The 9,509-nt window shown below is 41.8% G+C and overlaps 1 pseudogene; it reads left to right on the top strand.

Moving 5' to 3' along the window:
• The first annotated feature begins 2,661 nt into the window (after positions 1–2,661).
• LOC112872915 lies at positions 2,662–6,010 on the top strand (annotated as a pseudogene).
• Positions 6,011–9,509: the final 3,499 nt, after the last annotated feature.

Raw genomic sequence — 9,509 nt, 5'->3', positions numbered from 1 at the left:
TAAACTACATAGATAACTTGAATGAATTTTACAGAGCAAGATACTTCAAAACAGGAGCTACAAAAATTACTGAGCATAGATTGATATTAGATACATTTACTGCAGTTTTATTGGAATTTTATTCTAAAAGGAACTAAGCTACAGAATTAAATAAGATCAAAATTGAGATTTCAAGATGCAATTATAACTGGAGTTTTACACTAAAACTAGGGTTCAAAATTTAAGAACATCATGAACTACTCAAGATTGGTATTCCATAAAAGTTTCATAATTTTTCATGCATAATAATTATTATTTATGAATTACCTTTGAATTTAAGCTTGAAACTTATAACTCAAGTTCTATTAGGTTTCTGATTCTCAAATTTTTATGATGTATCACACGTTTAAAGATCAATTTATGGTAGAAATTTCATCCATAAATATGCACAGATGCTTTTGAAATTAATTTGTGAAGGTTTCACTAACATATAACAAAGGTAGCAAAATATTCTAGCTAGAGGGCTGATCTAAGCCTCAAAAATTTACACAAGGCTACTCAAATCATATGCAACACATGCTCCAAAAATCAACAGCATCAAGGCTATGGATCACAAGATTTAGTTAAAGCATCCCTTTACTTGTATTTAAAATACAGAACAAAATATGCATTTTCATAGCATGATCATGAAATAAAAGTTGTAGAATTCATCACAAGGATTCTAACCCAACAAGTTTGGTATTTTTCTGACTTTTCTATGATTTCCTACACATTTTTGAACTTCACTGATTCGAAATAGAGGAAGGGACTGAAACTTTGCATAAAGGACCCTAGAAGAATGTGAATGCTTGCAATGTAGCCCCTGGCCGGAGTCAGAGCGCGGGACACAACTTTGACCGTCGATTCCGGCGAGGCTCATCGCCGGCGGCGGGGGAGAAGAGGGGGAAAAGCACGAGGGAGTCGAGGGCAACCTTCTGGGGGTTTTGGATGGGGTCGGGGAGGTCTGTGTGGGCCTGCCCACGGCGAGGCAGAGGCGGCAGCCGGGGAGAACGGCGCGGCGGCGCTCCGGTGTCCGCGCGGGGAAGGGGATTGGCCGGGCAGCTGCGCGAGGATGAGGTGGAGCTGAAGGCGGGGTCAGTGCAGGCAGAGCAGCAGTGGAGGGGTGGGGCGACGGTGAGCTTGAGCTCGCCGGCGTTCGGGCGGCAATGGCGGCGGCGTTCCGAGGCGTGGGAGTGGAGAAGGAAGGAAAGAATGCGTCCATTAGCTCCGCAGGGTAGTTGTAGTGCTCAAGCGCGCACAAGCACGAGGACTGGGCGCTCGGTTTGGGGCTTGCCACGGCGGCGGCTCAGTGGCGGCCGAGCGGCGGTGGTGCGCGCGTGGCGAGCGCAGGGGACGCCAGGGAGGGAGGGGAGCAGAGGTGGGGGAGGTAGGGGGCGACGCGTGGGCACATGCAGTCGCTGGAGGTGGAGCTCGGGCACTGCGCCGGCGGTGAGCGGCGGTGGCAGAGAGAAGCAGAGGGGGAAGCGGCGGTGACAGAGGAAGAAGAAGCAGCGGGTGTCAGTAGGACTTGTTTGCAATTTGAGAAAATTCCAGGGACCCCTCTGTAAAGAGATATTTCCCATTGATACAAAATCCTAGTGAGAAAAATGTCTAAAGTAAAGTTGTAAAGAATTTCAAACCCTACAATAATGCTTTAGGGTTCAAGTTCAAAATCTCAAAGGATACAGTTTTATTTTAAAATTTGGAACCCAACTCAATTTGTAAGGCTTTTGTTATAATTCAAACAAAATGCTTTAATGTTTAGGGCCTTTTTGCCAAATTGCATGCAGTGTAATCATGACTAACCTTTTTACACTTTAACCCTTAAGTAAATCTGAGTTTTACTTTTATCTTTTCACCATTTCACATGTAAATCCTTATATCTTTGTGTTAATTACACATAGGTCCTTAGTTTCATACCAAGTCTATTTCTCTTAGGTTTTAACTTAATATTTGTACTTTTCTTCTCTATGGTCATTTGAATTTGAAATTTAATAGCATTTTTACACAATTACACATAGGGACTTATAAAATTCATAATTTACAAATATACCCCTAGTTCTTTGTACAACTTGTATGTATTATAGCAAGCATACCTATATCACATTAATACCTAGTGTCTATACCCTTAATTACCAGAATGTTACAGGGATGAAGTAGCGTACGCGGCGGCGCAGCAGGCAAGCTGAGGCGCGTTGTGCGTTCTGTTGTATTCTTCTGTATCCGGCACCCGTGCGTATTTATACGAAGGAACCGCTAGGGTTTTTGGCGTCCCAAAAACCAAGTCGGTTACGAGTCCCAAAATTCCGCGCGTGATATCTGTAACAGATTCGAAGTGGCAAAACAAATCTGCAAAAGGAAGCCACGTTCCCGCAAGGATTGGACTGGATTTTTGGCGGACCATTCACGCGCACGTCGCGTGCGCGCGCCCTTCGCCCGAAGCCCGAGCCTGACCAGGCGAGGCGAGCGAGCGCGCGCGTGTTCTTCCTTCTTCCTCTCACCCACACTTGTAAGAGCATGGAGAGTATCCAACTATTTAACTTGGATTTCCTCCACCTCCACTAGCAAGGTGGGACTAAATTGTTACCATGCACCTTTGCACTAATGGGCCTTTGAGATTTTATTGGAATTATTTAGATTTATATGGTGGACCTTTGCACTATTGGGCCCAAATATTCCAACACATATCAGGCAACGTCTCCATTGGGTTTGCTTAGCTGGTTGCGGGGCAGGTACCGGGAGGCGGGAAAGGATGAGGATGAGGAAGAGGTGAAAGAGGATGAATACGAGGAGAACGATAAAGATGAAGCTGTGGAGGGGAAGGAGCATCAAATCGACTATTACTGTCACAAGGAAAAGGTTTACCTTGAAGCCATCATCAATGATATGCATACCACTAAGGTCCTCCTTTATGTGGGTATGACACGCATAGATACGGTCATTAAGAAAATATAAGGTGAGCTTGTTCCAATGCGCTTTTAGTAATTTTGATAATAGTTTACTACCTAATAAAATTATTATGATCAGGAACAATGAAGAGACCAAGGAAGTAGCTGAAGAGAGTTATCTGAGGAAAAGATCAGCAAGAACGTCCAAACTAAGTTGGAGGCTCACAATATACCAAATTTGGGTCCAACTCGAAGTCCTAGACCATGCTATCTTAAAATCGTCGCACAGTCCATAAACAGAGTCTGTTTTGAATGTTTTACATATGTACAGAAAGCTAAGAGGATAAGCTTTCTAGTGCCGCTAATCCCACACAATATAATGTCTGGGTCAACAGAAATCATCAAAACAAGTGGACATCTAGAAGCTGGCAAGGTGTTGCGACACCATCTTTTGGGCTGTTGGTCCGTGTATCGTGGATTGGCGCGTCTAGGGTTTCTTGGCTTACTCTTCCCCTTTATATGCAGTATCCTACATCCAAATTAGGATTTGATTTTGCTTAGATTAATCTGTCAAGATCAGTTTTACCGTTCATCGTTCGTAACATCCCCACTCGATGCTTAATTAGTCATTAATTTGCAATTCGGTTGAATATCTTTCTTGTTCTTTAATTTCTTGTGTTTTTCGTTTCGCAGATAAGGATTAGCCTTCATGATGAGATCAACCAGGCAACGCACGATTGATAACCAGATGAGACATGGTAGTGCTTCTAGCATGGGTTTTAAACTTGTTGATCAGAAGTCAGATCGCCTGTCTTAATAAGTTTCTGCTATGTTGAAAGTTATCCCCACCTGGTGGAAGATCGAGAATCCCTGCTCCCATCACTCCTTATGAATGCTCTTGTGGAGTACCAGTAAGTGGTCAGGGTTGGAGCTGATGGAGGAACACATTGCTGACGCCATCCTTTTTAATGCTCTCATCAAGTTTGACAAGCAAGACCATCGCAGTCTTGCTATTGATGATCTATTTGTACACATTTTTGTCCTATACTATCTTATATTTGTACGGAAATCATATTAATATTATTGATTATACTTGATAATCCTAACATTTTCCCTTTTGGTTTTTTTAGTCTATGTTGAATTTTTGGAGAAAACATGCCCAAATTGGAGCAAATTGTGCTAGGATCAACATGAGGCTCGAGCATAAGAAAGATGAGGCCTAGAAGCCATATGGTGTTGAACCAATCGGCTCAGTGGGCCTGTTTGTCCAAAACTACAAGCAGTACTTAATGTTGGTTAGTTCAAAAATGCCCAATAGCGATAAAGGTATCACTACTACTGGTTCGTAACATGAATCGAAAGTGGAACTCCATCTATAACTGAAAATATCACGGACAGGTAATAATACCAGTATCACTGCAAGTTCATTCTTGGCACGTGTTTTGCCACCTTTTTTAAGAATAAATATACCATTTCGGTAGAGAAAGTTGGACAGAAACTATATATGAAAATTGTAGCTCTTGGCGAGATTTATAACTTTGTAGTTGACAACCTTTTGATTTGGACTCATTTAGGCTTTGTTCGTTTGGGCCAGGATCGGCTGGGATCAGGGATCAATTCACGGGTGTCACCCTGGCATGGAAAAAACCCAGCCCACGAGTAAATGCACGTTCATTTAAGCCCGTTCGGGTTTGTAATCCGGTCCATCCCAGTCATTCCCTGCCACCCCGGCCTGGGATCTCACCCCGACCCAGGTGGTGTGGAAAAAACCCAAGAGAATTCCGTATTTGGCCTTGGAAGATGACTCAATTCCCTATCTGACCTTGAATGATGAAAAATGCCCTATTTGACATCAACTTGCAACTTCTATGCCCAATTTGACACTATCGTCAGATTTGTTAGACCATTCCGTTAGGTTTTCCTTTGTGGCTATTAACTTTTGCATTGTTGGATAAAAATACCCTCACTTCCCCACACCAACCCACCTTTTGCTACCTCTGTTGCGCCGCTGCTCCAATCCTCACTGAAAAAAAATAGGCGCATTACTAGGAGGGGGCTCCAGCACCAGCGACGCCTGCAGGCCATGCCCCAAGGCCCACCCCCTGCCCCGGCGGCGCAGGAGCTAGCCGCAGATGTGGTGGGAAGCCATGCCTCAGCCACGCGTTCGCGTGCGGCCATGCCTGCCCAACCACGGGGGCGCAGGCTCCCGTCTACCGCGTGCCTTCCCAGCCGCGCCTGAGCCTTGCTGGCGTAGGCACCCGGCGGCCATGCGCCACGCACCTTCCCAGCCGCGCCCTGAGCCGTGCAGGCTCAATCTCCTGACGGCCGCGCGCCTTCCACGCAGCAGCCCGAGCGTCTTCCTTGGCCGCGTAGTCTACAGCGGGCATGGATTCCTCCACTACATCACTTGAAGGGTAAGTTTAACTGCAACTCTATTTTGCCATTTGAGAACCAAAGAACTAGGAGATGCAATAGTAGTTACTCATATTTGTAGAATGCTTTGACTTACGGGATGGATCCAGAATCAAGTTATGTTCTAAAAATTAAACTTCTTGGCAATCGTAAAAAGGCTAGAAAGATGTCATTTGCTTTTCATTTGAGAAGGTTGTTGATTCTGACACAATAAATTTTAAGGACTTTGTTGAATCAGTCGTAGATAAGTATCCACCGTGTTATATGGAACTTGCGCATGTTCGGTACTATGACGCTGATTTGAAAATATTCCCAATAGTTACAACATATCAAGAGTTGATGGTAATGTTTGAAAAATACATAAATACAAAGGTTGTGCACATGTTCATTGCATACAGTGGATTCTCTGAACCATATCAGCCCATCACTCAGTGGGAGAGTTATGCTACCAGCACACAGCCACAACCTGATCAAAGTCAGCAAACAGCACATAATCGGCTGAGGATAGTTATCTACGAAATCCATTACCTGAGAATGAACATGTTGGCATAGATGAGGAGACTATATACTTAACAAATAATGATCCAGTAGATGCTCTAGATGTTGTTGTTTTTTGTGACAACAAAAAGAACAATATTTCCGACGAGGATGAGGAGTCCGATATATGAGGATGGGGATGAGGATGAGGATGAGGTTGAAGAGGACGAGGTTAGAGAGGCTGATGAGGAGTTGAGAGGAAAATGCTATGGACCAGATGTGCAATATGATAAAGATGACCATCCAATGACAGTAGGCTCCACATATCCCAACATGGGCATATTTAAGTTGGCACTATCGCAACATGCAATCAAACATGAATTTGAATACAACACCGAGAAAAGTGCACCGTATAGGTACAGGGCATATTTTCCAAGAAAAAAGAAATATAAATGTCCCTGGAGGCTTCATGCTTCAACAATGGAAGATAGGAGCACTGTTATGGTATTTGTCTTACTGATCTGAATTGTACTTTGTTCATTGGCTTTTGCATGCAGTATCTAACCAAATTGCCTATGTTTCTCTTTTTTAGGTGAAAAAGAACCCATGTTAACATAGCTGCTCAAGTACAAGGAGGAATAAGAAGGTCAAGAATGCAACCAAACATTGGACATGTGAAAAAGTAAAGGATTGGTTAATTGAAGATTCATGTTTGGGAGCAAAGGAATTATAGAGGAGGCTTAAAGAACACCACAAGGTTATGATCCACTACCAGAGAGTTTATATGTGTAAGGAGCTTGCACTAAAACAACTCTATGGTGATTGGGATACTAGCTTTGACAATCTATTTAGGTTTAAGGCACAAGTTGAGGAGTCATGTTCAGGTAGTATAGTTGTTATTGATCATCATACAAACAATGGGAAGATTAGATTTAGAAGATTATTCTTTGCTTTGAAACCTTGCATAGATGGGTTCCTTAGTGGCTGCGGGCCATATTTGGCAATAGATAGCACTTTTTTAACAGGTAGATTCAAGGGACAGTTGGTTAGTGCTACTTCTATTGATGGTCATAGTTGGATGTATCCAGTTTGTTTTGGAGTTTTTGATTCTAAAACCAATGAAAATTGGATATGGTTCATGCAAATGCTCAGAGAGGCCATAGGATCACCAAGGGACTTATCTATATGCGAGTTATGATAGGGGTACAAGAAGTATTTCCAGGTGTAGAACATAGAGAATGCATGCTTCACTTGGTGTCCAACTTTAAGAAAAAGTTTCACAGGAAGGTGTTTGATGATCATCTTTGGCCAGCAGCTTACTCATGGAACCTGTGTTTATTTGAGAAACATGGGGCTGCAATCAAGTGCATATCTTAGGAAGTGGCACATAAGGTTGTGGACTAGGAGTCGGTTCTCAACCATTTGCAAGGTGGATTATGTAACCAATAACTTGGCTGAGTTTTGTACTGTACAGTTTTGTAACAATCTTAGATGCTTGCTATATTTTCTATGATTTGAGCCATCTTATTGGAGTCACAATGTTTATTTGAGTTGCTCATACGTGTAAGTTTCAGAATAGGTTGTTGTTGCTCTCACCCAATCATGAATTAAAGATGCTGACTCGTGTTCCTTTTGCTGCGATATGGTTTGCATTTGTTTTTTCTTTCAGAATTGCCGTACTAGGATGCACATAAAAATCTGCTTTGGATGTGCTAACTTACCTTGTTATTATATATGCTGCTCCAAAATGGACAGCGCTGAGCCGGTGACGCTTTAATCTTTTAGTTGACACAGCTGTAATGGGGTATGAAGACACCCATAGAATGCATATGCATTTTCGAGATAAGTTGCTATCTGCCTACCTTGCGGACCAAACTTGTTGTATTGCTTGGCTTTGAACTGTTTCAGTTAGTTCCTTTCTTCAGCTTGGTTGCCTTTTGCAGCAGGATAATTACTGAGCTAGTTTTACGTTTTGATGAATGCCTTTTTGGTTATGCTTTAACATATGGAACAAACAGTATTTTCAGGTTGCATCCATTATGATTCAGTTTAGTTTTCCAGCATATATATATGTACACGTACGTAGAAAAAGAAATCATAGTACTTCCCTTGGTAATAGATCTTTGTTTTAAAATAAATTTGAACCATGTTCCATGGTTTGGATAAATAGTTGTCTTGTATTCATTGCACTAGTCAGTTAGTGGACAGATCAACTACTGAAACCACTACATGTTGATAGATCAGATGCTTATCTTTTTTATATATAAGCATGTGCTGAGCTTTACTTGGTGGTGGTTGTAGGAGGCTGCCGATGGATACTAGCATGGAGAGGTACAAGAACATATGATCTGACACATCGAGTACACCAAGTTTGGTAACTTCTCAAAGTGGCTTACCGTCATCATGTTGCAGTGCTCGTGAATAAGGAAGCCTGAATAAACAGTGATTTTTAGTGGTTAGATGCATGCATCACTTGGTTTGGTAACTTTGGTTAAGAACATGTTGCCATACATGGGGTCCACTGTACACTGTACCACAACTTCAAATTGTGGAGAATCGAGCCTATGCTTCTCTGTTAAGTAATGCCTTTTGATTTTATCATACTGGTGAAGAATCTCACGCTTGGGAGAAAGTTTGGGCTTTCTCATAAAGAAACCGGCAGATAAGATCACTATGCCAACATGGGCAGAGTTCTCGTTACCAATGATTCAATAAACCGCAATGTTGATGTTGCTTCATGTTTGAAAGCACTGATCACTTCTTCTGGTCATCATATGAGTATTTTAATAGCCACAATTTGTTTGGTATAGACCATGAAAATTAAAACACATATAAGCACAAAACAAACTCTGTCAAGCATGGACCAATAGTGAATAGATACCCTAAAATAATAAGTTCGGATTTCTCAATAGAGGAACCTTATCACATTATGCATGGAATTCGCAGAAGAACACCACATTATCAATTGATGACCTGTTCACTTGTTACTATTACACAAACATTTTCACCGCTGGTTCATAACCCCCCATCACTGCTAGTTCGTTTGAGAACTGCTACATAAAAAGTGACAGTGATAACGTAGTACTCCCTACATCACTGACTCTTTCGAAACTGATGGTGGAAATGGTTATCACCACCCGTTGGAGCCACAAGCTGGAGGTGGTAACTTTTTTCAAAAACTGTGTAAAAACATAGATACTGGCAGAAAAAAATATTTTCATCCAAGTGGATACCACTGGGTTTTTCATGTGAAATATGCAAATGCGTATTCTTAAGGATTCAAACTCACAACCTCCAACCTTGCGTGAACCATCCTTACCACCACACCAAATGGTCACATGACTAGCATAAGGATGCAATTCTTTTGTACTATTAAGTTTTCTAAATCTGATGAGATTGTTTGATAGGTCTAAGAACTTAATTATATCAAATATTTGAGCATCTAAAAAATTCAAATGAAAAAGTTGTCAACCATAAAGCTTTAGATCTCATCGAACTCTATATTTCGATATAAAGTTTATCTTCATCCAACTTTATATGAAAAGGTTATAAAATTTTTTTCATGTGAATCGGTGGATTTTCATGGTCGGGCAAGCCACAAACTGGCGGTGAAATGGCACTTTGTTATCACTGTGGGTCCATGGATGAAAAGGGAAGTGATACGCTGGTGATAAGCAAGTTGAATAAAATATTGTCTATAGCAGTGTCCGTGAG

This window comes from Panicum hallii, chromosome 9 (genome assembly GCF_002211085.1).
Source record: "Panicum hallii strain FIL2 chromosome 9, PHallii_v3.1, whole genome shotgun sequence".
NCBI lineage: Eukaryota > Viridiplantae > Streptophyta > Magnoliopsida > Poales > Poaceae > Panicum > Panicum hallii.
The sequence above is the reverse complement of the archived record's forward strand: the minus strand, read 5'-3'. Positions and strand labels throughout refer to the sequence as shown.